We start from the raw sequence: 25,687 nt of genomic DNA, 5'->3' as shown, positions 1-25,687 counted from the left end.
GTGACATTATTGGGAAAATAATACTATGGATATTTGGGAGTAAAAACACTAGGTACCTCTCATGGTTAGCATGAGGTTCAAATGAGATAATATTTGTAAAGTGCTCAGCATATTTCCAGGTACAATGTGCTTAATAAATGCTTTCTCCTGCTCTTCCCCACCCCCACCCCCAAGACATCCACCTTGGATTATTTGTTCAACTAAGATCAGAAAAGAATAAACATAGGGTCAGAAGTGACTAACAGCTATCATGGTGAGATGTCTTCTCCTCTTCATGCTTCTCCTCCTCAATAATTGGACTAGCTCAAAGTCGTCCACCACACTCAAAACTGCCAAGGTAAAGGAATGAAAAAAATAAGTATGCCCACTCAGTCCTGGTTGAGAAATCCTGTGTTATCAGCTCTTTTAACTCCACAGTCAAGCAAAAGACTTTGAATCATCACAAGTCCCTCGGTCACACATTGGATGAAAACATATTTCCTTCAAATTTCCACATGGTCATTCAGATTGGAGTCAAACGGAATATTTTTGAATTCTTTAAAGACTAATTCAGAAGCATCAGTGGTACAGTGGATAGAGCACCAGTCCTGGAGTCAGGACTTGAGTTCAAATCTAGCCTCAGACACTTAATAATTGCCTAGCTATGTGACCTTGGGCAAGTCACTTAACCCCATTGCCTTAAATAAAATTTAAAAAAAGACTGATTCTCACAGACCAGACTAATCCCATTCCATGGAATTGTCTCCATAATTATATCTGTCATATATCCTTCTGTCTTTTATAATTCTTGACATTTACATGGGAAATACTTTTTTTGGGGGGGGGAGAGAATCCATGAGGCTACATTTTGTTTTTGTTTTTTTTAATCCACAAACATTGGACATGATGGGACCACATTTGCTCTAACTTGTGAGACAACCATGTCAGCCATAAAGACTCTATGGGGAAAAATTTTGATGAGCTATCAGAAATTCTCTTATTTTCATCAAGGATGTCCTTGATATAGTTCTAGACTATTTTCTTGAAGATTTCCTAAAAGTAAGCAAACAGATGATGGAAGGGACTGTTGCGTGTGGGAGATTGTAAATTATCCCCTGGTGTCTTTGAGCACCAGAGCAATGTTTTACTAAGTGCCATGGGAGTGGGGAGGATATTTAAGCACTTATATTTGGTTTAATAAACAGAGATCTTGGAGAACTAGGAGAACTTTAAGGAGAACTTGTCATCCTTGTTATCTTTGCCTTCCTTGTCTCCTTCCCTTCAATGTTCACCTGGGTAAGGATAGGCTAGCCCGCAGGAGCCTAACACTTCCTGAGCAGCTAGTCTAAAAGGAACTTAGCAAGATGACATACTGAATAGAATATTAATGCTGGAGTCATAAAGACCTCAGTCCAAATCCTACCTCAGACACTAACAGAGTGAACCCCGGCAAAGCACCTTTCTGAGCTCGATCTGCAAAATGAGAGGATTGGCTTCTCAGACACCTTTAGCTCTAAAAGCTATGATCCCATGTCAAGGGTCAGTAGATGCTGCTATATTTTGGGCAGATCAATTGGGTGGGTCTGACCAGTGCTTTCATCAGTATGGGTAACTCCCAGTGTGAGAACTCCCTGCCTTGATGCAGACCTGCAATGCCTCTATATCTTCTAGGCTTTGCAACTTACCTTTAGCACTGGGAGTTTAAGTGACTTGCCCAGGGGATTACAACTAGCTTGTATCAGAGCCAGGACATGAACCAAAGTCTTTACTCCAAAGCCTATCCCTCTAACCATATACTCTATTGGATCTCTTGGTCTACTGTGTGACTTTTTTTAAAACATTATTTGGAATAGTCTCCATTCTTTTAGAAATTTCCCTCTTTGAAAGATCTTTGACACCTTAAAAATTGGTCTCCCCAAATATCTTTCTTATTGTGTCCAAAATAGATTCTTCCCTTAAATATCTGATAGTGGTATAACTATCTTCATTTCTCTCCATTTCTGATAGTTTAGGAGCCAGAAGAGTTTTTAAATAAACCCAGTTAGAACTGTGACTTGGTGGCTTGAGTGTTTGGTTTGGAGTCAGTAATAATAGTTAAAATGAAAATAGCTAACATTTCTATAGTGCTTACTATAGGACAAGCACACTTTTAAGGGCTTTAAAATTGTTACCTCATTTGATGGGATAGGTACAATAATGATCTCCATTTTACAAATTAGAAAACTGAGGCAAACAAAGGTTAAATGACTTACCCTGAGTTACACAGGTAGTAAGAATCTAAGATAAAATATGAACCCAGGTTTTCTGAATTCCAGGCCTGGAATCCACTGAGCAACTTGTTCTCTCACTCTATGACTAACATTTATGGGCTGTGTGACTCTGGACAAGTCTACTCTCTAGACTACTCTCTAGGATATGCCTATTCCCTCATAGCCAGGGATTGAAGAAATGACAAAGTCCTTCATATTAAAAAACATATTCAGAATAACAACAGTTAAATGAATATTGGCAAGCAATCTAACACAAGATTCTTAGCAGCCTCTCTTTCCTGATAGTAGTATATAGCCCTTACTGTGGCAGTTAGTCAAAGGCCACTAAAGATGATGACAATTTTGCTTTTTAATCTGTTTTGTGCATTGCTTATGGCCAAATAATTCACTGACTAGTGGTCAGCCTTCCAGTAATGAGCCTCTCTATACTTAGTTGCCCTTAAATGATAAATATAGCCCTTAGAAGCATACTTAAAACTTTTTTCCAACTTGGTGGCATCTATCTGAATTTGTACTCCACTGATCCCAAGACTCACCTCCAGGCTACAAAGGCATCAACAAAATAGTATTGTAAAGTCTAAAACAGCAGTTTAAGATGTAAGGAACTACACAGGATAAAAAGGTATGGACGGGCTAGATACACTGATGAAATCATGGAACTGTTAAAGCACTGGAAAAGAGAAAAAAGAACAAAAAGATAGAGTCACTAGCAATATCAGAGATCCCAATTGTTGGGCTTTGAACCACAAGATCTAGCCATAATTCACAGTCAAATACCTGGGTCTTTATCTGAGGTTATCCCCTAAAGAGAACTTAATGTTTGAAATAACTACAAGGTATCATTTCATATCTATTCAATTGTTAATTTTTTTTTTTTAGGTTTTTGCAAGGCAAATAGGGTTAAGTGGCTTGCCCAAGGCCACACAGCTAGGTAATTATTAAGTGTCTGAGACTGGATTTGAACCCAGGTACTCCTGACTCCAGGGCCAGTGCTCTATCCACTCCACCACCTAGCCGCCCCCAATTGTCGCCCCCAATTGTCAATTTTTTAAGACAAAATTCAATGTTGATGGAAGCTATATTGAGAAAATGGCATTTTATCACACTGCTGGAAGGAATTGTAAAATTGGTATAATAATTTTTTTAAGGTTTTTTTTTTGCAAGGCAAATGGGGTTAAGTGGCTTGCCCAAGGCCACACAGCTAGGTAATTAAGTGTCTGAGACTGGATTTGAACCCAGGTACTCCTGACTTTAGGGCTGGTGCTTTATCCACTGTGCCACCTAGCTACCCTGGTATAATAATTTTTAAAGACATACATAAATAAATTGTAAGAGCTACAAAATTGTTCATACTCTTTTATCTGATGACTGTAGTATTAGGATTGTATATAAGGTAGTCATTGAAAGTGGAAAAACACTTATCTTGATAGACCTTGAAAAAGTTATGGCTTTGTGCCCAAGTCAAAGGACTCTCTCGACTGTTTGTAGTCACTGTTTACCTCCTAAGGCTGTAAAGAAACAGTACATTTTCTTCTTGCTAGTTATTAGTGGATTGAGCTTTGATAGGAAACCAGTCCCTGGGGGTGGGGAATATAGAGTACAGAGAACAGAGGTCAGAAAGTTAGTGATGTGCTTCAAGTGATTAGACTTTAGGTCAGAGAGAGATAGCAATTAGCCATGGAACTGTGTGGAACCTGAAGGAGTTTGAATCAGAGTGAGTACTATTGCATGTGTCTGGACAGATTCTCAGCAATTTATAGGTTTATTGAGGATATATTCAGATGCACATCCACTGAGGCAGATTGAAATAGACCTTCAAACATAGGCCTTGGGCAAGCCACTTAACCCCATTTGCCTTGCAAAAAAACCTAAAAAAAAAAAAAGAAGAAGAATGGGAGAGTCAGTGAGACATAATGGAAAAAACTCTGGACCTGAAATGTCAAGACTTTGGTTCAAGTTCCAGTTTTGCCATTTATATCTCTTTGTTTCAGACAAGCCACTTTTCCACTACTTTGGGCCTCAGCTTCCTCATCTGTAAAATGAGGGAGTGGAAATTGATACTCAATGAGGTCCCTTCAGTTCTACATCTATGATACTATGACCTGCCTCATAAGATCATTGCCAGTCAGTTAACAAGGGCATTTTTTAACACTTAGTAAGTGACAGATACTGTCGAGAGTTAGGTATACAAAAGTAGCTGAAAATATCATCATCCTCAAGGAAGGTTCTAATGAGGAAGACAACATGTAAATAAGGAAGGGCATAAAAAAACATAAGGAGCAGGGAGAAAGTTGTTATTTGTACTTTGTTCTCATTAAGAAGGTGATCCCATGATTTGAAAGTAAAACAGATTTAAGTGAGGTAGAGCTATACAAAATCACCAGCCTCATTTTCGCTTCCAGAGCCAACTGGGTCCAGTGACAAGATATAAATCAGGATGCCTGGAGATGGCCCCTCAGGGGCCAAGGTAATAGTATCTAAGGGAACTGAGAAAGGCTGTCCACAGAAGGTGGGATTTAAGTGAAGTCTTTTTTTCTTAATTTGATATTTTATTTTCCTTCAATTATATGGAAATTAATTTACATGGAAATTAAATTACATGAAAATAATGTTAACATTTGATTTTTAAAATTTTTGAGTTCCAAATTTTCTTTCTCCCTCCCTCCCATAAATTTAAGAAGGTAAACAATTTGGTGATGATGATGATGTTTGTCCTTCATTCTCAGGAGAGGTGATACCATGACAAGCACATGGATTAGATTTGAGTGAGGGGGTGCTATGCTAAGTCACCATCCTCACTTTCTCCTCCAGTACCATCTGTATCCATGATCACATATGAATCAGGATGCCTGGAGATGGCCCTAGCTAGGAGACAATCAGGGTTAAGCCCAAGGTCACATAGCTAGTAAGAGTCAAGTGTTGGAGGCTATATTCAAACTCTTATCTTCCTCACTCCAAAGCCAGTGTCAATCTACTGTGCCACCCAGCTGCCCTTAAAACAATTTGATATAGGCTCTACATACGCATTCATGCAAAATATATTTCCATGTCAGTCTACTGTGAAAAAAAAACCCTAAGAAAAATAAAAAGTATGATTCAGACTCCATTAGTTCTTTCTCTGGAGGTATGGATAGTATCTCTCATCATAAAGTCCTTCAGAATTGTCTTGGATCATTGTATTGCTAAGAAAAATGAAATCATTTACAGTTGATCATCATACAATATTTATGTTACTGTATACAATGTTCTCCTGCTTCTGCTCATTTCACTTTACTCAGTTCAAGTAAGTCTTCCCAAGTTGATCATTAAAGGAAACTAGAGAAACTAAGAGATAGAAGTGAGGACAAAGAGTCCTCCAAACATAGGGGTCAGTCAGCAAAAGCAGAGATGAGGGATGAAGTGTTATATACTAGGAACTGCAAGTAGACCAGTGTACTGGATCACAGAATAAGTAGAAGAGAGGAAAGTTTAAAGGAAAGATTTGATATTCAATCAAAGGAAAAAAAGGAAACAACTGATTGACCAGTATAGGGTTGTTGGGTTTTTATTTTTCAGATAAGACATAGGCTGCTTGAGATTTATAATTATAAGAAAACTTCTTGCATCTATCTTCAGATCTGACTGAATTTCTGGTCAGTGTAACCTGGGTTCTTAGTTAAGGGTCCTAAGTAGCAGACTGAGATGGTCCAATTCCATAGCCATGGAGGACCAGGTTCAAACAATGCAATAATGTTTTCTTACATTTCCCATAATTAAAAAATTTCTCAGACAGAAACTGGACCAGCTCCATAACCGAATAGAAAGGAAACTGAGCCAGATCCATATTGAAGGGGGGTCAGTATGGTTCATTCAATTCCCACAATTCCTTCATGGGTGCAACTTGGAACTAGAGAAAAGAAAATTACAAGAATACATGTGGAACTGAGAAAGCAAAGTACAGACACATCCACCATAAAAAAAAGAGGCCAGGACTTAGAGAACAAGGTTATTTTGACTGATTGGTACAAAGTCAATCAGGTAAGACAGGATAGAGCATTTGCCTTGGAGGCAGGAGGACAGAAAGTTGAATCTGGCTTCAGACACTTGACTCTTAGTAGCTAAGTGACCTTGGCTAAGTCACTTAATACTGATTGCCTGGAATCCAGGGCCATCTCCAAGTCTTTTTGATGCATATATGACCACTGGACCCAGATGGCTCTGAAGGAGAAAGTACAGCACCCATAACTCAAATCCAATCCATATACTTGTTATAGCAACACCTTCCTGATGTCATTATCTTCTTTGAGAAGATCAATTGAGAATCTATGTTGCTGAAAACTCAGTCCATAGAGTCCAAGGCAGTGATCTCATATCTTCTTGAGCACTTTGTATGAAGCTTTTTCCTTTGACCATGGGAAGGAGGTGGTTTATCTTTCTTTGTTTTAAATGTTTACTTTGTCTTATAAACAATGGTAACCACCTTAAATTGCTGGTTAGAACTATACTAATTGATAGCACAGCTGTGATGAAACAACTAAGGAGGGAAACCTCTCTGGAAAAGATATAGGGAAAAGCCAGGAAAGGTGTACATGAACTGATGCTGAGTGAAATGAGTAGAATCAGGAGAATTTACAGCAACATTGTGTGATGATCCACTATGATGGACTTAGTTCTTCTCAGTAGTACATTAATCAAAGACAATTCTAAAGGACTTGTTATGGAAAATAGCAACCACATCCTGAGAAAGAACTATGGAGTTTGAATGCAGACCAAAGAATACTATTTTCTAATTTTAAAATTTGTTTTATGCTTTATGTTTTTTGTTTGCTGTCTCATAGTTTTTTGTTTCCTTTTGTTCTGATTCTTCTTTCACAACATGACTAATATGAAAATATTTTAACATAGTTATATATGTCAGATTCAAGGAGAGGGGGTGGGGAAGGGAGGGAGAAATATGTGGAGCTCAAAATCTTCCCCCAAAAATGAATGTTGAAAACGGTTTTTGCTTGTAATTGGAATAATAAATAATTTTTCTAAAAAAGAAGGTAGAGATGAATATGACTGAATTGCTTTTGCCAGAAATGCTGGCTCTGGTTGGGGGCTTAAAACTAACAAAAAAAGACAAAAAGAATGACATATTGTTTAATACTACCTTAAAAACTCATCTGGCCAATGAGTCGGTAGTAGTTTACGTGTAGGAGTGTCTGAACAACCCTGATCAATATACCATCCCTTTAACATAGCTACAAATGGATTTCTCTTAAGTAACAGACATTCAAATGTTAAGTTCTTAATTCAATCCAATAAAAATTTATTAAGTTCGTATTTGGTGCCAGACACTATGCTAAGCTCTAAAGAAGCAATTAATGAAAAGAAAAATATTCCTTGCTCTCAAGAGGCTTACAATCTAATGCGGTGGGTACAAGACAACACATAGAAGGAGGTGGGAAGAGGAGGACAAACATTGGAATTGAAACACAGAAAAGAAATCTAGCTTAGAGATGTAGATCTCACCTTTTTTTAGAAACTAAGATCTATTTCTTTTATGCTGTGGTTTTGTCTTTTTTTTTCTTCTAATTGCATCAAACTGAAGCTAAAGCTAGTTCAAATTCAGTTCAAATTAGCTCAATTCATTTGTATTTATTGGGGAAAACTTCCTCTGCCAATGCAGATCAGCAACTGTCCTACAATGGATAGTCTTAAAGAGAGATTGGAACTTTGCCAGGGTTACATGACCAGTTTATTCCAAAGGTGGAACTTGAACCTGGGTCTTCTTGACTTTGAAGCCAGTTCTCTATCCACTACAACTCACTGCCTCTATTTGATGGCTTCAAGGCCTATAATTGTGTTAGGTGCTATGGGGACAAAAGAATGTAACAAAATCCGTACCCTCAAGAAGCCAACCAGCCAACATACTTGGGGTTTGCTTGGCTGTTAGATTAAGGGATTCAACAAGTAATTCTGAAACTGGAAAAATAAAACCCACACAAACAATGTAGTCTAAACAGTATCCTTGGAAACAGTAGAAAAAGCATTTTAAATTGTGTTTCTCATACACACATAACTTGAACAAACCAAGAAAGATGGTCAAGAAAAGCTCAAACTGAGTCTGAGAACCAATAGACATGAGGAGGGAGGAAGGCTGGCTGTAGGGTAAGAGAGCAGAAAGCTGTGGGCTACATAAAGTCTTGGGCTGGTCTACATTTAAACTTTATCTCTTCACCAGTTGGGCCTCCTCCAACAATTACCACCCAGGCCTCAGTTATATACTTGAACTCAGCTGATGCCAGAAGTGAACTCTGGAAGGTTATCTTTAATTTATAGAGTCCAGACCTACAGTATCTGATTCACTCAACCTTTCTGGTTTCTTTTAACCCAGACCTGCTTCACAATTAATTTTAAAGTACTATATAAACCAAGGAGAGAATATTGAACTCAAAGTTTTAAAAATGAATGTTAAAACTTATTTTTCTATGTAACCAGGGAAAATTAAATTTAAAAGGGGGGGGAAAGATTAAATAAACAAAGAATGCCTTATTCATGCAAAAGAATCATAAACATTCTCTATTCCACTTTTTGTTAACTTTGAGTAAATCATTTTGCTTCAGCTATCAAATACATTCAAGTTTATGTAATATATTCAAAAAGAGCATCTTTATTTGTCCAGTTTAAGCATACCTATTTATTCTTTTGCTTTTATAGCACTTTCATTTCTAAGTACATCTTTTTTTCCTTTCCAATTAGGGAAAATTACTTTTTAACAAAGAATAAAAAAGAAAAAGCAATCTAGCAAAACTATGTAACAAATCAACCAAATCTGACAGTAGATGCCATGTTCTACATCCATAGTTTCTCATCTCTGAAAAGATGAATTAAATGATAAAGTACTTATTGATCATTTATTTTAAATTTTTTTTTATTTAAGGCAATAGGGTTAGGTGACTTGCCCAAGGTCACACAGCTAGGTAATTATTAAGTGTCTGAGGCCAAATCCGAACTCAGGTCCTCCTGACTCCAGGGTTGGTGCTCTATCCACTCCATCACCTAGCCACCCTTTGATCACTTATTACATGTAAAGTACAATGCAAAGTGTGGGGAACATAAATATCCTCAAAGACAATCTTTGATTTCAAGGAGCTCATATTCTAATAGGAGAGATAATAGAGAGAAAAGACTTCAGTTCTATGTCAGATGTGGTTCTTAGGGTGTAACAACAAAGCAGATGATAATACATCTTCTTTAATGCTATTTCTATGAATAAAATAATGTATTTCTGTGGCTGAATTACCTGACAGTAACAACTTTGTTGTGATAACTTTGTTTTGTAGACTTTCAGTGGTATGACTGCAGCACCCACAGAAGTGATTGCTAGGACCTAGAGAGTTTAAACTCTAGAGAGTTTACTTCCCCAGATAATGCTTATAGGGATTGGGCTGGAAGTGCAGCTATTCCTAATATTGTTGGGTTGGGGTCTTAAGTCAGGAAGAATTGCATTACAGTCTCACCAGCTTTAAAGATGTATAGTCTGTTTTGATTAGCCCATCAATTAAAGGAGGCTAGCCCCCATCCATATAGCAGAGAGGTCATAGAGTGCCTCCATTTTAGATGATCTGGGTCTACTCCAAATGCATTGTTTTATTTTTACTAATGAAAAGCACCAGACTGTGCTTGATTTAATTTGGGATGTTATGTAAAGCAATAGTTCAAATGAAGGGAAGTGTATAAGCCTAAAATTGCTTCATTTCTCAAAGAAAGAGTAGTTTAGTGATTCTATATATCTTAGTTGAAGACCCATAGTTCCAAGGTCTCAGCAAAGAACAATTAATTCATTTCCATTTCTGTTCTCAGATACTAATTATTTGTCTTAATTACTGGAATAAAAACTTTTTAATGTAAATATAAATGTAGTTTATAATGTGGGTAGCTTGGTGGCAATGAGGAGAAATCATTGGGCCTGAAGTAAGGAAGAGTTAAGTGCAAATCTAGCCTCAGATACTTATTAGCTGTGTGATCCCGGACAAGTCAAATAATCTTATTTGCCTCAATTTCCTCATCATCATTTTAGATGAGCTAGAGAAGCAAATGTCAAACAACTCCAAAATCTTTGCCAAGAAAAACCTCAAATGGGGTTATGAAGAGTCAGATCTCAACAACAACAACAAAAATTTAACTATTATTTAGAACAAGCTTCCTGAGAGCAGAAAGTATGGCATTTTTGAATTTGTATACCCAACACCAAATATAGTGTCCCTTACACAGAAAAAAATATTTTATTAATTAATTAAGCTTTGAGGCTTTGAGTTACAGACACCTTCCTCTGCTGCAAACATAGTAGCTTCTCTTAGCATTACAGAATGATCGATTTAGAGCTGAAAGGATTTTAAAGGGAATCTAATCTAAGAGTCCCAGATCCCTAACTAACCCTTGGTCTCATCTTGCATTGTGGAAGGGTTAAATGTATGTAGTGCCTACTATGGACCAGGTACTATATGCTATATTTTTTTTACAAATATTATCTCATATGATCATTAATGAGATTGTAACAAGCATTTGTGAAGTACTCTAAAGTTTGCAAAGAACTTTATGAGTATTAATTCATGTTATTCTCACAACTCAGGGTGTCAGGTATTATTATTATTATCATCATTATTATTATTATTTTATAGATAAGGAAACTGAGACAGAGAGAGGCTGTCCAGGGTCACATAGCTAATAAGTGTCTGAGGCACTTTTGAACCTGACTCTAGGCCTAGGTATTCTATTTACTGTGCCACCATTTTCCCCTTTTTTCCTAAGCTAATAGGAAAATATTATCAATATTGATTATCTGGATTTTGGCAAACCACTTGATGAAATAGCTGTACTAAACCCTCTGGGAAAGATGAAAAGTAAGGACTAGAGAATGTTATGATTCATTTCATTTTCTCCACATCTCCCCCTCTCACCTTCTGTTCCTACTGCAAAAGAAATAAGCTCCATAAGCAAAGAAAATTAAGAAATATATGCAGTTATCTTTAGACAAGAATTATATAGTTTCAAAGTATTATACTTTATAACTGAAGTTTTCAGCATTACATCAACTCCTTTTAGTTTCAGAATACAACAAAAAAAAATTTAGCATTAAAATTGTGCAGAGATGGAGTATACCATGGCCCTTAAGAGGAGTGTTTCTAGCCAAATTCTTCTTTAGATGGAATATTTTTTCCTCTTGACATTTTTTTGCTCTATTAATTGTATCTCTGGAAAGCATGGAGGGTGCACTAAATCTGATATCAAATACAACCTCAGACACTTTCTGTTGTGACCCTGAGTAAGACCTTTTAACCTCAGTCTCCTCAACTGTAAAATGAAGATAATAAAAGCACCCACCTTCAAAAGTTGTTGTGAGGATCTAGGGGAAAATACATTTATTTTATAAACCTTCAGTGTTTTTATTATTATTATTATTATTATTATTATTATTATTATTATTATTATTATCATTTGAGGAAAAACAGCATACTTTCTAAGCTGGGATAGTTCCAAGTCTCTGCATCATTGTATCTTCTCAAAGGTAGAGGTTTCATTGTTCTGTGAATTTTGTGCTTTGTTGCTGTTAAAAAAAAAAAAACTATTCATCACAACATATTGGTTTTACATGTTATTTTAAAATTAGGTTAACAGATTTTTTGTTATGTCATAATCAACAAGAATGTGTCCATTTCCTTCATCCTCCAAGCATTTCCTTCTCTACCCTCTTGGTTTCTGCTGAAATTACATCTCTGCCTAGAGCTTTCTCATTAACAAAAAAAGAGATCGCTTTTAAACACAGACAACTTAACTTTCATTAAGCACAAGCTTTCAAACCGGGCTAGTTTAGAAGTGGTAAAATTCCACAGACAATGACCAAACCTACCCCCAACTTTCAGCTATTTCTTTCTCAGATGGCAATACTCTGGGTAGAGTCACCAAATTCTTGTCCGTGTTCCAGTCATTCCATCACTTGCAGAGCAAGATGGTTAACTTCTTTAAAGTGCTGGAGCTAAGTTCTGGAAATACCACTGCCTTAGAGAGACAGTAAGGTAGTCCTCAATTACGATTTACCCCTAGAGAGTTGAACAGATGGTGATCATATTTTATACTACTATTCTGTACACAGTTGTTGTTCAGTCATTTTAGTAATTTTCAACTCTTTGTGACCCTATCTGGAGTTTTCTTGGCAAAGATACTGGAGTAGCTTGCCATTAGCTTGTCCAGCTCATTTCAGATGAGGAAACTGAGGCAATTTTTGAATTTGTATATCCAACACCAAATATAATGTCCCTTACACAGTAAAAAAAAATTTGATTAATTAATTAGGCTTTGAGATGTCGAACACCTTCTTTTGCTGCAAATATAGTAGCCTCTCTTAGCATTACAGAATGATTTAGAATTGAAAGGAATTTTAAAGAGACTTGCCCAGGGTCACACAGCTAGTAAGTATCTGAGGCTGGATTTGAACTTGGGAAGATGAATCTTTCTGAACCCCAAGGCTGGCACTCTACCCACTGTGTCACTAGGCCCATGTTATTTAAAAGGTTCATATTATTCATCTTTTTGCGTCTGGACCCGAAAAGCTGCCACTTGGGGAGCACAGAGACTACAACTCTCAGCATTCCTCGCGGTGAGAATGAGGCAGGGAACAGCTACATGGCATCCTCCTCAGAAGAGTTGGAAGGATGACTTGCCCCTCGTAGGCTGAGGGAAGTTCTCCTCTGTCTTAAGATTGCTTTCCGATGGGGGGGAATGAGGAGGGAAGTTAAGGAGAAATGGTTGCGATAAGAAAAAAGTAGGCAAATAGCGGCTGGATTCTAGCACAAAATAAAAAAATCAGAAACAAAACAGGTTACAGGTTTTAAGAATGCAATTTGCAGAAGCCCTTTTCTAATCTGATTAAATTCTTTCTTGGAGGAGAGACCCCAAACCAGAACTAGATTCAAAAAGAGCGGGGTTTATTTCGTTTTTTCAAGGCAAAGCTGAAGACCAGAGGGATGATTAAGCAGTTAATGACCATTACTGAATGATCCCAGGTAGCAAGAATATCGGTATTCCTCAACTTCTCAAAAGGTGTACTAAACTTGCATAATTAAGCTGTTTGAAACTCAATGTATTTTCCCATTGAAGCCATGTTAAATTTGTTGGATCCCCTGGCCACTTCACAAAAGTTTATTTAACCCTTTAACGTCTGAGATATAGAATACTGTGTAGTATAAACCCTAACGACACGTATAATTGTATTTCGGGCGGCTAGGTAGCATAGTGGATAAAGTACCGGCCCTGGAGTCAGGAGGACCTGAGTTCAAATCCGACCTCAGACATTTAATAATTATCTAGCTATGTGGCCTTGGGCAAGCCACTTAACCCCATTGTCTTGCCAAAATATATATCTATATATCTATATCTATATCTATATCTAATACCATTTGAGAAACCTGGAACAAATCTCCACCTACTCCAGCAGGTGATCTAACTAGCTTAACACTGGGAACAGGAGCCGAGGGCAAGAAATACAATAAAATAACTTAAAAAAAAGGTTCATATTATTGTTTGTCCTTCATTTTCAAAGAGGACCAATGACATCATGGGGGTGTCTTGACTAGTACACGAACTGGATTTAAATGAGGCAGAGTTAGACAAAGTCATCAGCTTCACTCTCTCTTCTATGTCATCCAGGTCTAGCAGCAAGACAAAAGTCAGAGTGACTGACAAAGGCCTGGATGCAGTGGATGACCTTGAGGTCTTAGATGTCTGGCCAAGCTCCACAGGTCCTTCTTCATCCACCTTCATGGCTGTAGGAACCAACTGTCTTCACTGCCTCATTTGTGGGAGGAAACTTCACATGCCTGGATGTAGACACCCCTCTTAACTCACTGACCAGCTTGAAGCCTCTTGGTTACCTCAGCCTGGGTTAGTTCAGATACTTTTTACCAAGGTATGACCACTGCACATGCTACAACTTTTTGGAGCCACAGGTGAAAGCTGAGTGCTAAATGGACACCAAGGATGGACAAACAGTCCTGAAAAGAATTCAGCAAGCCCTAATACCAGAGGTTATATCCCTACTTGAAAATTCCATACACCTCATCGTGTATCATACAAACACAGGTATATATACAATACATACAGAGGAGATAAAAAGTAACCTCAGAAGAGAAAGCTCTAGCAACTGAGGGGCATTGGGAAAGACAACAATGTTCCGGTTCATATTAGCCAATAGTGATTGCATCTTTCCCTCAAACTAGAGGGTTTAGGATGTTTCCCAATTTGTGTATAGGGCAATTCAAAGCTTGGGAGATTTGTTGCAGTCCATATAGAGGTGATGAAGGCAGAGATGAAACTCAGCAGAAAGAGGACAATACCTTCTTCTCTTTTGTGCTTGCTAGATACATTTGCATGGCATGACCCAGGAAAGAAAAAAAACTTGTGACTCAGACCCAGCCAGCCCTGTAGGACAGAACCCCATTAAATGTGCTAAGGAAGGGACAGCTAGGTGGTACAGTGGATAGAGCACCGGCCCTGGAGTCAGGAGGATCTGAGTTCAAATTTGACCTCAGACACTTAATAATTACCTAGCTGTGTGACATTGGGCAAGTCGCTCAACCCCATTGCCTTAAATATATATATATATATATATTTAAATAATGTGCTAAGGAGCACGAAATTGTGATAAGGGGATTAAGCAGGAAATAAAAGGGCATTCTAATCACAAATCAGAGAGGAGTTTATAAAAGGGATTCTCCTAGCAAGTCAAATTGAAAAAAAACCAAACAGTTTGAGACTGGAGACATGCTGTCTGAGTTTTGGACTTAAGTGGGTATTAGTATCTCAAGGCACTGTCAATGAGTCTTTTAGTCACTGCACCATAGAAGACCTATTCTGAAACCACATTTCATGCTAACATACCTGACAAAAAAATATATACACAGTATTCAAAATCCTTGCAGGACACATGTGAGCAATGTGATGACATCACCAGGAGACTTTGGTGGCCTGGCAACACTGGAGGTAGAAGCTGTACCCCCTGAACTTTCCTGATCTTCCATGCCTGTCTTTATGTGTACACAAGATATGTGTGAACCTCTAAGTATTTTTCCAGGTTTGTTCCTTTTTTCTCACTGATAGTATATATATTTTGTAGAACATGCCCCTGGGGACAAGGAGTTTATTGGGAAAAAAGCTTCTTTTCTTACTATGCTATTTCATGAAATTCCTTTGTTTTAAACTAATTTTATCCTCTGGTTAATAAATAAATAAATGAATGAATAAATGAATAAATAAATAAATGAATGAATAAATAAATAAGTAAATAAATGAATGAATAGATTTGATTAGGATAATGAGTTTGGAGTAGATGTAGATCCCAAAGATTTTTGAAGCCTAGGTTGCCTCTCTGATAGCAAAGGAAGTGCCCAGAAGGCCACATATGTATATATATTTATCAGCATTATTAACTACTACCCAATCATATTCAGCAAAAAGGACTGGATATGGAAAGTTCCATGATGACCCACCTGATGGAGGGAGGGTGTTGAGAAGTGTCAAATTAGTGGAGACAATGCCAAACCTAGTGCCAGGAAGATGTGAGTTCAAATTCAGACTCAGGAACTTAGTAGCTAGGTGAGCCTGGACTTTCCTGTTTGCCTTAGTTTTTTTATCTGTAGAATGGGGATAATAATAAGGCCTATTTGTTGTTGTAAGGTTCAAATAATATATTTGTAAAGGATTTTTCAAACTTTAAAGTGATATATAAATATTAGTTATTATTATTATTATTATTATTATTATTATCTTTAATTCTCAAGAAGTATATGCTGTCCTGTTTCCTAGCTCTGACTTGCTGTGTGACTTTCTCAGTACTCTAAGAGTTGTGATTAGTAAGGATTTACCCAATTAGAATTGTTCTTCACTCTCCACCTACCCTACCTAAACCCTACTTCCTCCCTAAATATGCTATCTTTGACTATGTCTTAATCAATTGATCTTGACATAATGAAGTTGGCCTGATATATGAACAGGCAAACATTCAGGAAATAGCATGGTATAGTATCACTAAAACTCAACAGTCACAGGACCTGCCACTGTGGGACCAGCTTAGACAATCACTTCATTTCTCTGGACCTCAGTTATAAAGTAGGCTGTTGGACTAGATAACTTCTCAGGTCCTATTTAACATCAGATCTGTGACCTTTAGCTTAGATATTTCCATCAGTGTTTAACTTTTGCACAGAATCCATGAAAAGATATAGGCCATACAAAACAGAACATTTCCCATGAGGTGCCATGCCTGTACCTTCTTCTAGACTCAGGTCCCCAGAATCAATATAGGGGCATATTCTTGAAGTCAAAAATCTCAGGAAATATACAGTTAAATTGTAGCACAGTTAAGTTGTTTAGTTGTCCAGTCTTTTGGCTACTTGGCAAGGAATAGTTTTTCTAGGAGTCCACTATCTTAAGTGCACCATGCCTACCATGACTATACTCAAAGCTTTCCTGGATGGTGAAAACAAAGCCTATGTTCCAATTGCCATACCTTTAAGGAACTGAGGGTTACCTCCATGACATGATGATTTAGCTTTAACAAGCTATTAAATTTAATAAGCTTTAATATAAAGACTTTAATGAGCTTTAATAGCTTAAGGTTGCCCTAAAACTTTTGGAACCCCCTATATATGCTAAATGCAGATAACTTAATGACTGCTCTAAGACTTTTGAGACACTCTTAATATCCTATATGCAGACAGGGCTGTTAATCCTATCTGTTGCATAGATATTGTAGCATAGGGGCTAGAGTACTGACTTGGAATCAGGAAGACCCTGAGCTCAAAGTTGGCCTCAGATATATACTAGATGTGTGAACTTGGGCAAGTCATAAAACCTCTATATCATCTACCTCAAGCAACTTCTCAAGTCTTACCTCCTAAATCACAGGAGGGTCAAAAATTTGTTTTGGTGGAGAGAATGCTCACACTGGAAGTTCCCTACAATGATCAAAAATCTTGGATCATTCATATCTTTGATTATGTAGATGGGCACTAGCTTTGCTTCTAAAAGTAAGTAGAACAAAGGGCACAAGTTTTACCCAGTCTCTTCAGTCTTGTTTTTTGTATGAGATTTTCAAGGACCAAAATTTACCTCAAAGGAGCAAAAAGGAAATGAAGGAAATTTTCTCTCAATAAGCCAGAGAATAAACTAAGCCTCCAAACTGGCAAACTAAGGTTGAAATAATGGAATTATAAAAGATTTTAATGCCTAAAGGCTTTGCTAACTAGCTAGAGGCTTAGTCCAGCATAATAGGTATAGAACAGTTAGTTCTCAAGTAGATAGAACAAGTGCCTCAGTCTTTATGCACTCCAAATCCCCATTCAGTTACTTTCCTAAAGGGTGGGTCTGACTGAACATTAATAAAAACTTACTGATAGTTTACTTCACTAAATACTTGTGACACAAATACAAAAGGGATCTATATTCTAATGGTTACAACAACATATATACCGGAATGGAGGCCCTTATGGTTTGGGAAGTCATTATTATAATGGTGAATGCAGCAATTGTCTTTGTTTAGTCATTTCAGTCATGTATGACCCTTAGTGACCCTGTTTGGGATTTTCCTGGCAAAGATATTGGAGTGATTTGCTATTTCCTTCTGCACTTCATTTTACAGATGAGGAAACTGAGGCAAACAGGCTTATATGACGTGCCCAGGTTGACACAGGTGGCAAGTGTCTGGGACTGGATTTGAACTCAAAAAGTTAAGTCTTCAGCACTCTTTCCATTGAACTACACTTTCCAAAAGCCACCTCTTCCAGAGGGGGAAAACTACTTGTATGATACATCTTAGAGAAGAAATGGAGGGAAAAGAGCATGCATTGGGGCAGAGGGAAAATAGTGAGATACATGGTTCCAAGGAGTTCAGAGTCTAGTAGCTTCACTCCTCCCAGTCATGGTCTTGGATAGTCCAACTTGAGGGGTGGAACATTAGTAACCATAGGGGAGACAGAAGGAAAATGGTCAAGATGAAAATGAGTAAGACAATTATCATGAAAATGAAATCATCCTTACTCTCATGGAGCTTACATTCTATTTGGGGATGGTGAGAATCAACTATAACAAATAAATAGCTGAGTCTAATACAAATAGGAAGTGATGAAGTTCAAGGAGAGGTCACAGTAGCCTAAGAAAATCTGAAGAGGGAAAGAATAAAGTCCAGGAAAGGTTTCACAAAGAATTTGTGGAGGAGAGAAATGGTAACCAAGCTATATACGATTTTACAGTCAGAGCACATGGGTTCTAGACCTTACTTTGCCAGGGTTCAAGCAGTTGTTACTACTGTGTGACTTTGGGCCAAATCTCAGTAGCTTAGTTTCCTCAAGTTAAAACAGGGATTTTGACTAGAAGATGACCTTGAAGGCCCCATCCATCCCTAAATCTGTGGATCTTCCTTCTTTTTGAGATCATCTAATCCAGTTCTCATATAGATAAGGAAACAACCCAGAGAACTTATTTATGTGCCTTTAACAAAGCATGGTAGAAGCAAAGATGGTATTTGAACTCAGATCCTCTAACTCCAAATTCAGTTTTTTTACAGAAAATTTTTCATATCTAAAATGGATCCTTTTCATCACTTCAGATTTTTGAGAAATTTTATCCCTCATATATACATCCCTCATATAATTATATTATAAATATTCATGGAGTATTAGATTAGTTATTGTCATTTGTTTATTTGAATTAGAATCCTAAAGCTTAGGATCACCTAATCCAACCCCTTTCATTTTATGGATGACAAAAGTGAGACTCAGAGAATTTAAGGAGATGCTTTGGTTTTGAAAAAAAGGTTCTGAGATCATGAGGGGGATGGTTACTCAGGTTCTTCCATAAGCAAACAGTAATAATGACCCAGGAAAATCAGAACATTGGTGGGATGCTCTCCAGGCTGAGAGCAATTCAGGTTAAACATTTTTGAGGTCAGTTCATTTCATTTCATTTCCTCCACTTGGGTTCAGAGATCCAAAGACTGTTGCACAAATGAAGGGTTTGAATTCGGCAGTCAAACTGAGAGAATTCATTTTGTAATGTTTCAAGAAAAGTTAAGCTCTGAGTTAATTGAACATTAGCTCATTTATCAGGGTTCTGTTGGCCCACACAGAGGTCTCTCTCTCTGCAAATTTAAAAATCCTTGAGGAGTTTCAATTAATTTCACTCCTAAGAATGGTCACAGATTAAACAACTGGAGACATAGCTAGCTAGAACTGAGCCTGAGATAGGATGATTTCAGACTTTAAGGACTATTGTTCATTTAACCTTTACAGTATCCCGTAATGGGATGGGTTGGTTTGAGTCCAGGGAAATGTTTTAATCTCTTGAAAGCCTTTGTTTTGCCTATTTTCTTTTGAGTACTGCATGAATTACTGTGTGAACTGAATGCTTTACCATTTGATAGGATATTATGAAAAGGCCAGGGTTCCCTTGTTTTCCTAAAATAGGGATTAATTTTCTCTAAAATCAAAAGCAACAAAGCTGCCCCCTCAGACTTAATTGGCCCTTCTCTCCTGATACAAGATCCTGGTCACTCAAGGGTACCACCTGTGGGGATTTAGGATTTCTATTCCCTGCCCTGTAAACCATCCTGGAGATGACCAAAGCTGCATACAGAGAAACTAAGTGTGAATCTATTTCTATTGCATATTCTTGCAGTATTAGGGCAAGTATACTTCCTTTTCTTAATTGTCCAGTGATTTTAGAGGATCTCATTTCATCAGATTTGTGTCTAATGGGCAATTATATGATTTAGTGAGGTTTCTAATCTTAGTTCTAACTAGTGAGGCTGTAGCTTTAGCTTTGTGATTCTGGCCAAATTATTTCCTATTTCTTTAAGGTCCTTTCCAGCTATAAAGTCCTGAGGGAGTGGGATATGGGGCTTGACCCACATAACACAAAACTGATCAATATGAGGGCTGTGATGAACCAAAATCTGCCTCTAGATCAAATCCTCCTTCTATTCATACTACATTCCTTTCTCAGTCCTTTTGTTAACAGGGTTAATGAAGAAGAAAGAATGTAACTTATATGCTCTTTATCTAGATGCAATGTACACCTACCTAGAGATAAATGTATTTTTTATTATCAAATGTCAAAAGAACAAGGAACCAATGCAGAACCTTTTAAAAATAGATTGGAAATAAAATACACTAGAAAGATAATGCCTTGTTTTCTCTAAACTTAAGAAGCTGCAGGAGGGAATAAATCCCCTCTTCAATGCCTTCAAACTTCCATTAAACTGAATTATGTTTGGATTAATATGATCCTCTACTGACCTAAATCTCAGCATGTGTTCAGCTATAGGTGAATTCTTTGACTAAAGAATGAATCAATTATTAAATGTCTCTTCCAAAGACTCATTTTTCTTGGCAAGAAAGTCTAAAGCTCAACTTATCCCCTTGGTTTAAATCTGAGGACTATCTCAGGAATCTTTGTGTAACCTACATGTTGTTCAGTCATGTCTGAGTCTTTGTAACCCAATTTCTTGCACTCCAGTGGTTTGCATTTCCTTCTCCACTTCTTTTTACAAAGAAACAAACTGAGGCAAACAGGTTAAGTGACTTGCCCAGAGTCACACAGTAGTAAGGATCTGAGGTTAGATTTGAACTCAGACCCTCCTGACCCCAGGGCTGGTGCCTAACTTATGTGCCACCTAGCTGATACTATATTGTGGATAGGTGTTTTTCCTCTTTTGCCCCTTCCCAAATGTTACTCAAGTATCAGTTTCAGATGTCCTATTTTTGTTGCTGTTTAACTTTTTTTTAATAATAAGTATATTGGCATCCAATGGCATCATCATTCATATATACATCCAAATTCTATTAGGGAGGTCCCAACTTGTATATGAGTGACTCTGTTTGCCATCTGAGTACCTCAGCTTGGTTTCTGCTAAATGAACATTCCTCTGGTTTCTTGAGGAACAGGTCCCTTTTTCTCTTGGTATCTCATGAATCATACTGAGATGTCCCTTCAAGGTCTATTCAGCCTTATCCTATGTACTTGAATAGATGATTTTTTAAAAAGGAAATATCTTTCTAATTATCAACCTGAAGCAGAGTAAATAAAGTCCTGGAGAGAGAGAGAGTCAGGAAGATCTAAATTCAAATCCAGCCTCAGATAGTTACTAGTTATATGACCCTGGACAAGTCACTAAACCTCTAGCTAGCTCAGGTCCCTCAAATGTGTAAAAAGGGGATAATAGCAGCATCTACCTCACAGGGTTTTTGTGATGAGCATATAAGATAATATTTGTAAAAATGCTTAGCTCAGTGTTTGGGACATAGCAGCTATTATAACACTAGCTATGATTATTATCATTATTGATGCTATTTCTTTTATTGAAAAATGAATAATTTTACTGAATCTTTTTTAAATGCTATTTCTTTCCAATTATTCTCCTACCTTACCCATCCTACCTTAGCTAGTAGCTCTAATTATTAGGAAGTTTTTTCTTACGTTAAATCTAAATTTACCTCTCTGCAATCTCCATCCATCACTCCCAATTCTTTATTTTGGGGACAAGGATAAGTCTAATCCTTTTTCCTAATATTTGAAAACCATTATCATCTTCTTTCTTGCCTCAAAAAAAACATCATTTCTCTGTGCTAAACCTCTCCAGCAGTTCAAATTTGATTTCAGATACTTACTAGTTGTGTGACTGCAAGCATAAAAAAGAAGAAAAAGAAAAAAAAAGAACTACATGAATATCCAGAAGAAATGAAAACATAAAAAAAGAAATAAAAACTCTAGAACAAAGATTTAGAAGGAAAATAAATAACTTAGAAGAGAAAATATTAAATCCTATCCAAGAAACAGATTTCTTGAAAGCTAAAATAGACTAAAAGAATTCAGTGACTCCAGCATGACTAATATGGAAATATGTATAACATGATTGTACATGTATAATCTATGTCAGATTACTTTTTAATCTTATAGCAGACAAGGAGGATGGGTAGGAGGGAGAAAACATTACAAAAATGAATGCTGAAAACTATTTTTACATATAATTAGAAAAATTAATTAATTTTTTAAAATAATTAAAAAAGACAAGTGAAGATAACACAAAAAAAATTCAGTGACTCCATAAGATAGTCAAAAATGTTCAACCAAATCAAAACATTAAAAAAAAAGAAAATGTAAGATATCTGATATTTAAAAAAAAAAAACTGACCTGGACAACAGATCAAGAATAGACAAAGTAGGAAACAATAGACTTCCTAAAAACCGTAATATACATAGATGTTATATGTATATATAAATATTTGGATAATATATTTTAATTAAGAAATGAAAACTTCTCAGATTCATTAGAACCAGAGGACAAAGAATCTATTAATCACTTCCTTAAAGGACCCCCAAAAGAAACAGCTTCAGGAATGCCATTGTCAAATTCTACCTCTTCTACATCAAATCAAAAGTTCTATAAACATTCAGAAAAAAACACAGTTCAGGTCCTAATCAAGTACACAGTCAGAATCACACAAGACCCAACAACTTTGAGGTGCTCTTAGAATACAATATTCCAAAGACAAAAGAGATAGACTTACAATCAAAAATAACACCTTGAAAAATTGAGTATAAATCTTACAGGAGGAAAACAGACCTTTAATGCAATAAATTCCTGATAAAAAGTTCAGAGATGAATAGCAACTGTGAAATACAAACAGGAGTCCAGAGAAATTTAGAAAGGAATTTATAGTGGTTGACAGTACCTATTCCAAAGGTCTGCTTTTTTTGCTACTTCTTGGCTGTTGAGAGTTAAAAAAAGTGGAAGCATTTTGATCTGTTCACTCTGGAGTGTGGGGACAGAGAAGTTGAGTGGCTCACTAATGAACTGAATGCTCTGTTAATGCTATGGAATTGAAATCTGACATCAGGATAAAAATAAAAAATCTGAACATCCTGAATACATGGTCCACTGGGGATGGGGGTTAAATTTTCCAAATGAGATTTACCACTTGTCACACCCCCAAAAAAAATTTAGGAAATTTAAACCTCAGACTATTTTAAGCAAAACTATATCAGTGGTATACATTACAGAGTTCTTATGAGTTAACATAAAACTTTAAACTTATTGAACAAAGACTTGGCTGATACCATACTATGAAATAATTGTTTTGTCTAAAAAAAAAAAAAACAGGGGAAGAGGGGAGGTAAAAAGGTTATCAGAGACAAACTTAATCTGATTTCACTATCTTGTCTAGTTCTAGACTTGCATCTGGTTCTGGAATTTGCTTACTGCCAAAGTTCAAGGGAGTCAAGAATTCGAATACACTGTTTGCAGATGCAGTATGAACTCTGTATATGAGACTATCTGATGAGACCTCCAGAGATCTTCTGGCCCTCCAAAACAGAAACTTATTGTGATGAAAGCATTTTCTAAACCTTAAACTGCTATATAAATGTGAGATATCATCAGTATTATCCTGCCAAGTGAGTCAAGTACTATGAATTGACTTCTTGTCCCTCTGCCTCTTCTCTCTAATATAATTTGCCTGATTATAAGTCATTATTATTGATATATAAATTATTATTGCTATTAGAATAATTTCTTAAGCAAAAATATTTTTCGTTTAAACTTTTTTGATTAATTCTTTTTGTTATATTTTATATTTTCAATTCAATTTAATAAACATTTGTTAAGCAACAATGCCAGGGCAATGTGTTGATTGATGAAGATACAAATTAAGAAAAAATAAAAGTCAGGGGCAGCTAGGTGGCGTAGTGGATAAAGCACCAGCCTTGGAGTCAGGAGTACCTGGGTTCAAATCCGGCCTCAGACACTTAATAATTACCTAGCTGTGTGGCCTTGGGCAAGCCACTTAGCCCCATTTGCCTTGCAAAAAAAACCCTAATAAATAAATAAATAAATAAAAATAAAAATAAAAGTCAACATATAAAAGGAAATTGAAAAGAGAAAGGGACACCAGGAAGTACCAGGCATGGTGGTGGTGGGGCATGTTGTTCCCAAGCAGAGCAATTGACAGGAAATGGAAAGACCAGGAAGGTTTATAAATCACAGAAAGGTTTGGGGAGGAGTTTAGTGCCCCACTTTCCTATCAATGGCTCCTGTGGCCTTCACAAAACTAGCACCAACACAGATTTCCAATGAGAACTTTCCCACCAAGCCAGGCCTGTTGACTAACTCATTGGCTCCTGAACGGGTCTTACAACATTCCTGCCTCCACACCTTTGCTCACATTCTTCCTTCCCTTAGCCCTTAGCTTAGCCCCTTCTGTTCCAGATTGTACCTATTCAAATCCAATCAGCCTTTAAGATCTGACTCATATATCCCCTTCTCCAGGTGATCCTTCTCTCTTTCCAGACTATCCTAACCCATAGGAATCCTTCCTTTCCTTCACTTACAATCTCTCTCTCCTTTGACACCTCAATGTAGATATAGCGTTCTCCTCAAGAACCAAATTCTCAATTCCTGGATGTCAAGGGCTTTATTTTAAACTTGTTATAATTCTGTAGATGCTACTTTTCATGGAGATAGTATAGTACATATAGCAGAAAGTACACTAACTTTGGAGTAAAAGGATCTGGGTTCAGATTCCAGCTCTGCTGCTTACCAGCTGTGTAAAGAGTAAATCACTTGACCTCTCTCTGAGCTTGTATCCCAATGGCCTCTAAGGTCCTTTCCAGTTCTAAATCTATGCTCCTATGTAGAGATTATTAATGGATAATCAATAATTAGCAATTAATTGATTGTTGTTTATTTTTCCTAAGTGTCTATAGTAAGTAAAGCTTAGTTACTGTGCTAGATATAAAGAAAAATAAAATACAGTCCTTGGTCCCACCAAGCTTACTAATAAATGTTAATAACTTTTGGTTAAAACTTTAGGGAGAATTAACTGAAATATGGAAAAAAGCATTGAGTAGTACCAAAACATTATTAGAATTCAATTTCATTCTATCTGGGGGGTGGGGGGGAATCAAGATATATGACATAGATCCTACTTACTCTAGAATTCTTACAGATAAACTACATTCACCATAGGGGCCCTTGATAGCTTGAAGTCTTATTTTTTTTAGACTTTTCAAGGCAATGGGGTTAAGTGGCTTGCCCAAGGCCACACAGCTAGGTAATTATTAAGTGTCTGAGGCCGGATTTGAACTCAGGTCCTCCTGACTCCAAGGCCGGTGCTTTATCCACTGCGCCACCTAGCCTCCCCTCTTAAAGTCTTATAAAACATTTATTTCACTAACATAACAAGAAGGAATTATTAATCCAATAGCAAAGTTAGATAAATTAGCATAAAAGGCCTCAAAATTAAGTAAGTGAAAAAAAATCAAATGATAAAATCATTTGAATCTTCCCATATGGAAATGAGTACATAGACTCAAGCAATGGTGGTAAAGAATTCACCTTCTTTTCCTTAACTAAATCGCAGGAAAAC

At 36.8% G+C, this 25,687-nt stretch overlaps 1 protein-coding gene and 1 long non-coding RNA gene across 6 annotated transcripts in view; one reads left to right on the top strand and one right to left on the bottom strand.

Annotated features, from left to right (window-relative positions):
- NDUFAF6 (NADH:ubiquinone oxidoreductase complex assembly factor 6) overlaps nt 1-25,687 on the bottom strand; it is a 117,307-nt gene that overhangs the window by 87,923 nt on the left and 3,697 nt on the right. For 3 of the 4 annotated variants that reach the window (XM_074200291.1, XM_074200290.1, XM_074200292.1), the window contains one exon: nt 11,731-11,820. The gene's annotated coding sequence lies outside the window, so the exon portion shown is untranslated. Of the gene's footprint in view, nt 1-11,730; nt 11,821-15,757; nt 15,879-25,687 lie in introns of those variants that run through there. The other variant, XM_074200293.1, reaches the window with a different exon arrangement.
- On the top strand, nt 3,857-23,795 carry LOC141497587 (uncharacterized). 2 transcript variants are annotated; one of them, XR_012471369.1, is made up of 5 exons: nt 3,857-3,963; nt 4,652-4,716; nt 13,920-14,351; nt 15,191-15,342; nt 23,489-23,795. It is a non-coding gene; the product is annotated as an uncharacterized LOC141497587 (long non-coding RNA). The 2 variants fall into 2 exon arrangements; XR_012471368.1 differs by having other exon boundaries at nt 17,908-23,795.

The sequence above is a fragment of the Macrotis lagotis genome, chromosome X (genome assembly GCF_037893015.1).
Source record: "Macrotis lagotis isolate mMagLag1 chromosome X, bilby.v1.9.chrom.fasta, whole genome shotgun sequence".
NCBI lineage: Eukaryota > Metazoa > Chordata > Mammalia > Peramelemorphia > Peramelidae > Macrotis > Macrotis lagotis.
The sequence above is the reverse complement of the archived record's forward strand: the minus strand, read 5'-3'. Positions and strand labels throughout refer to the sequence as shown.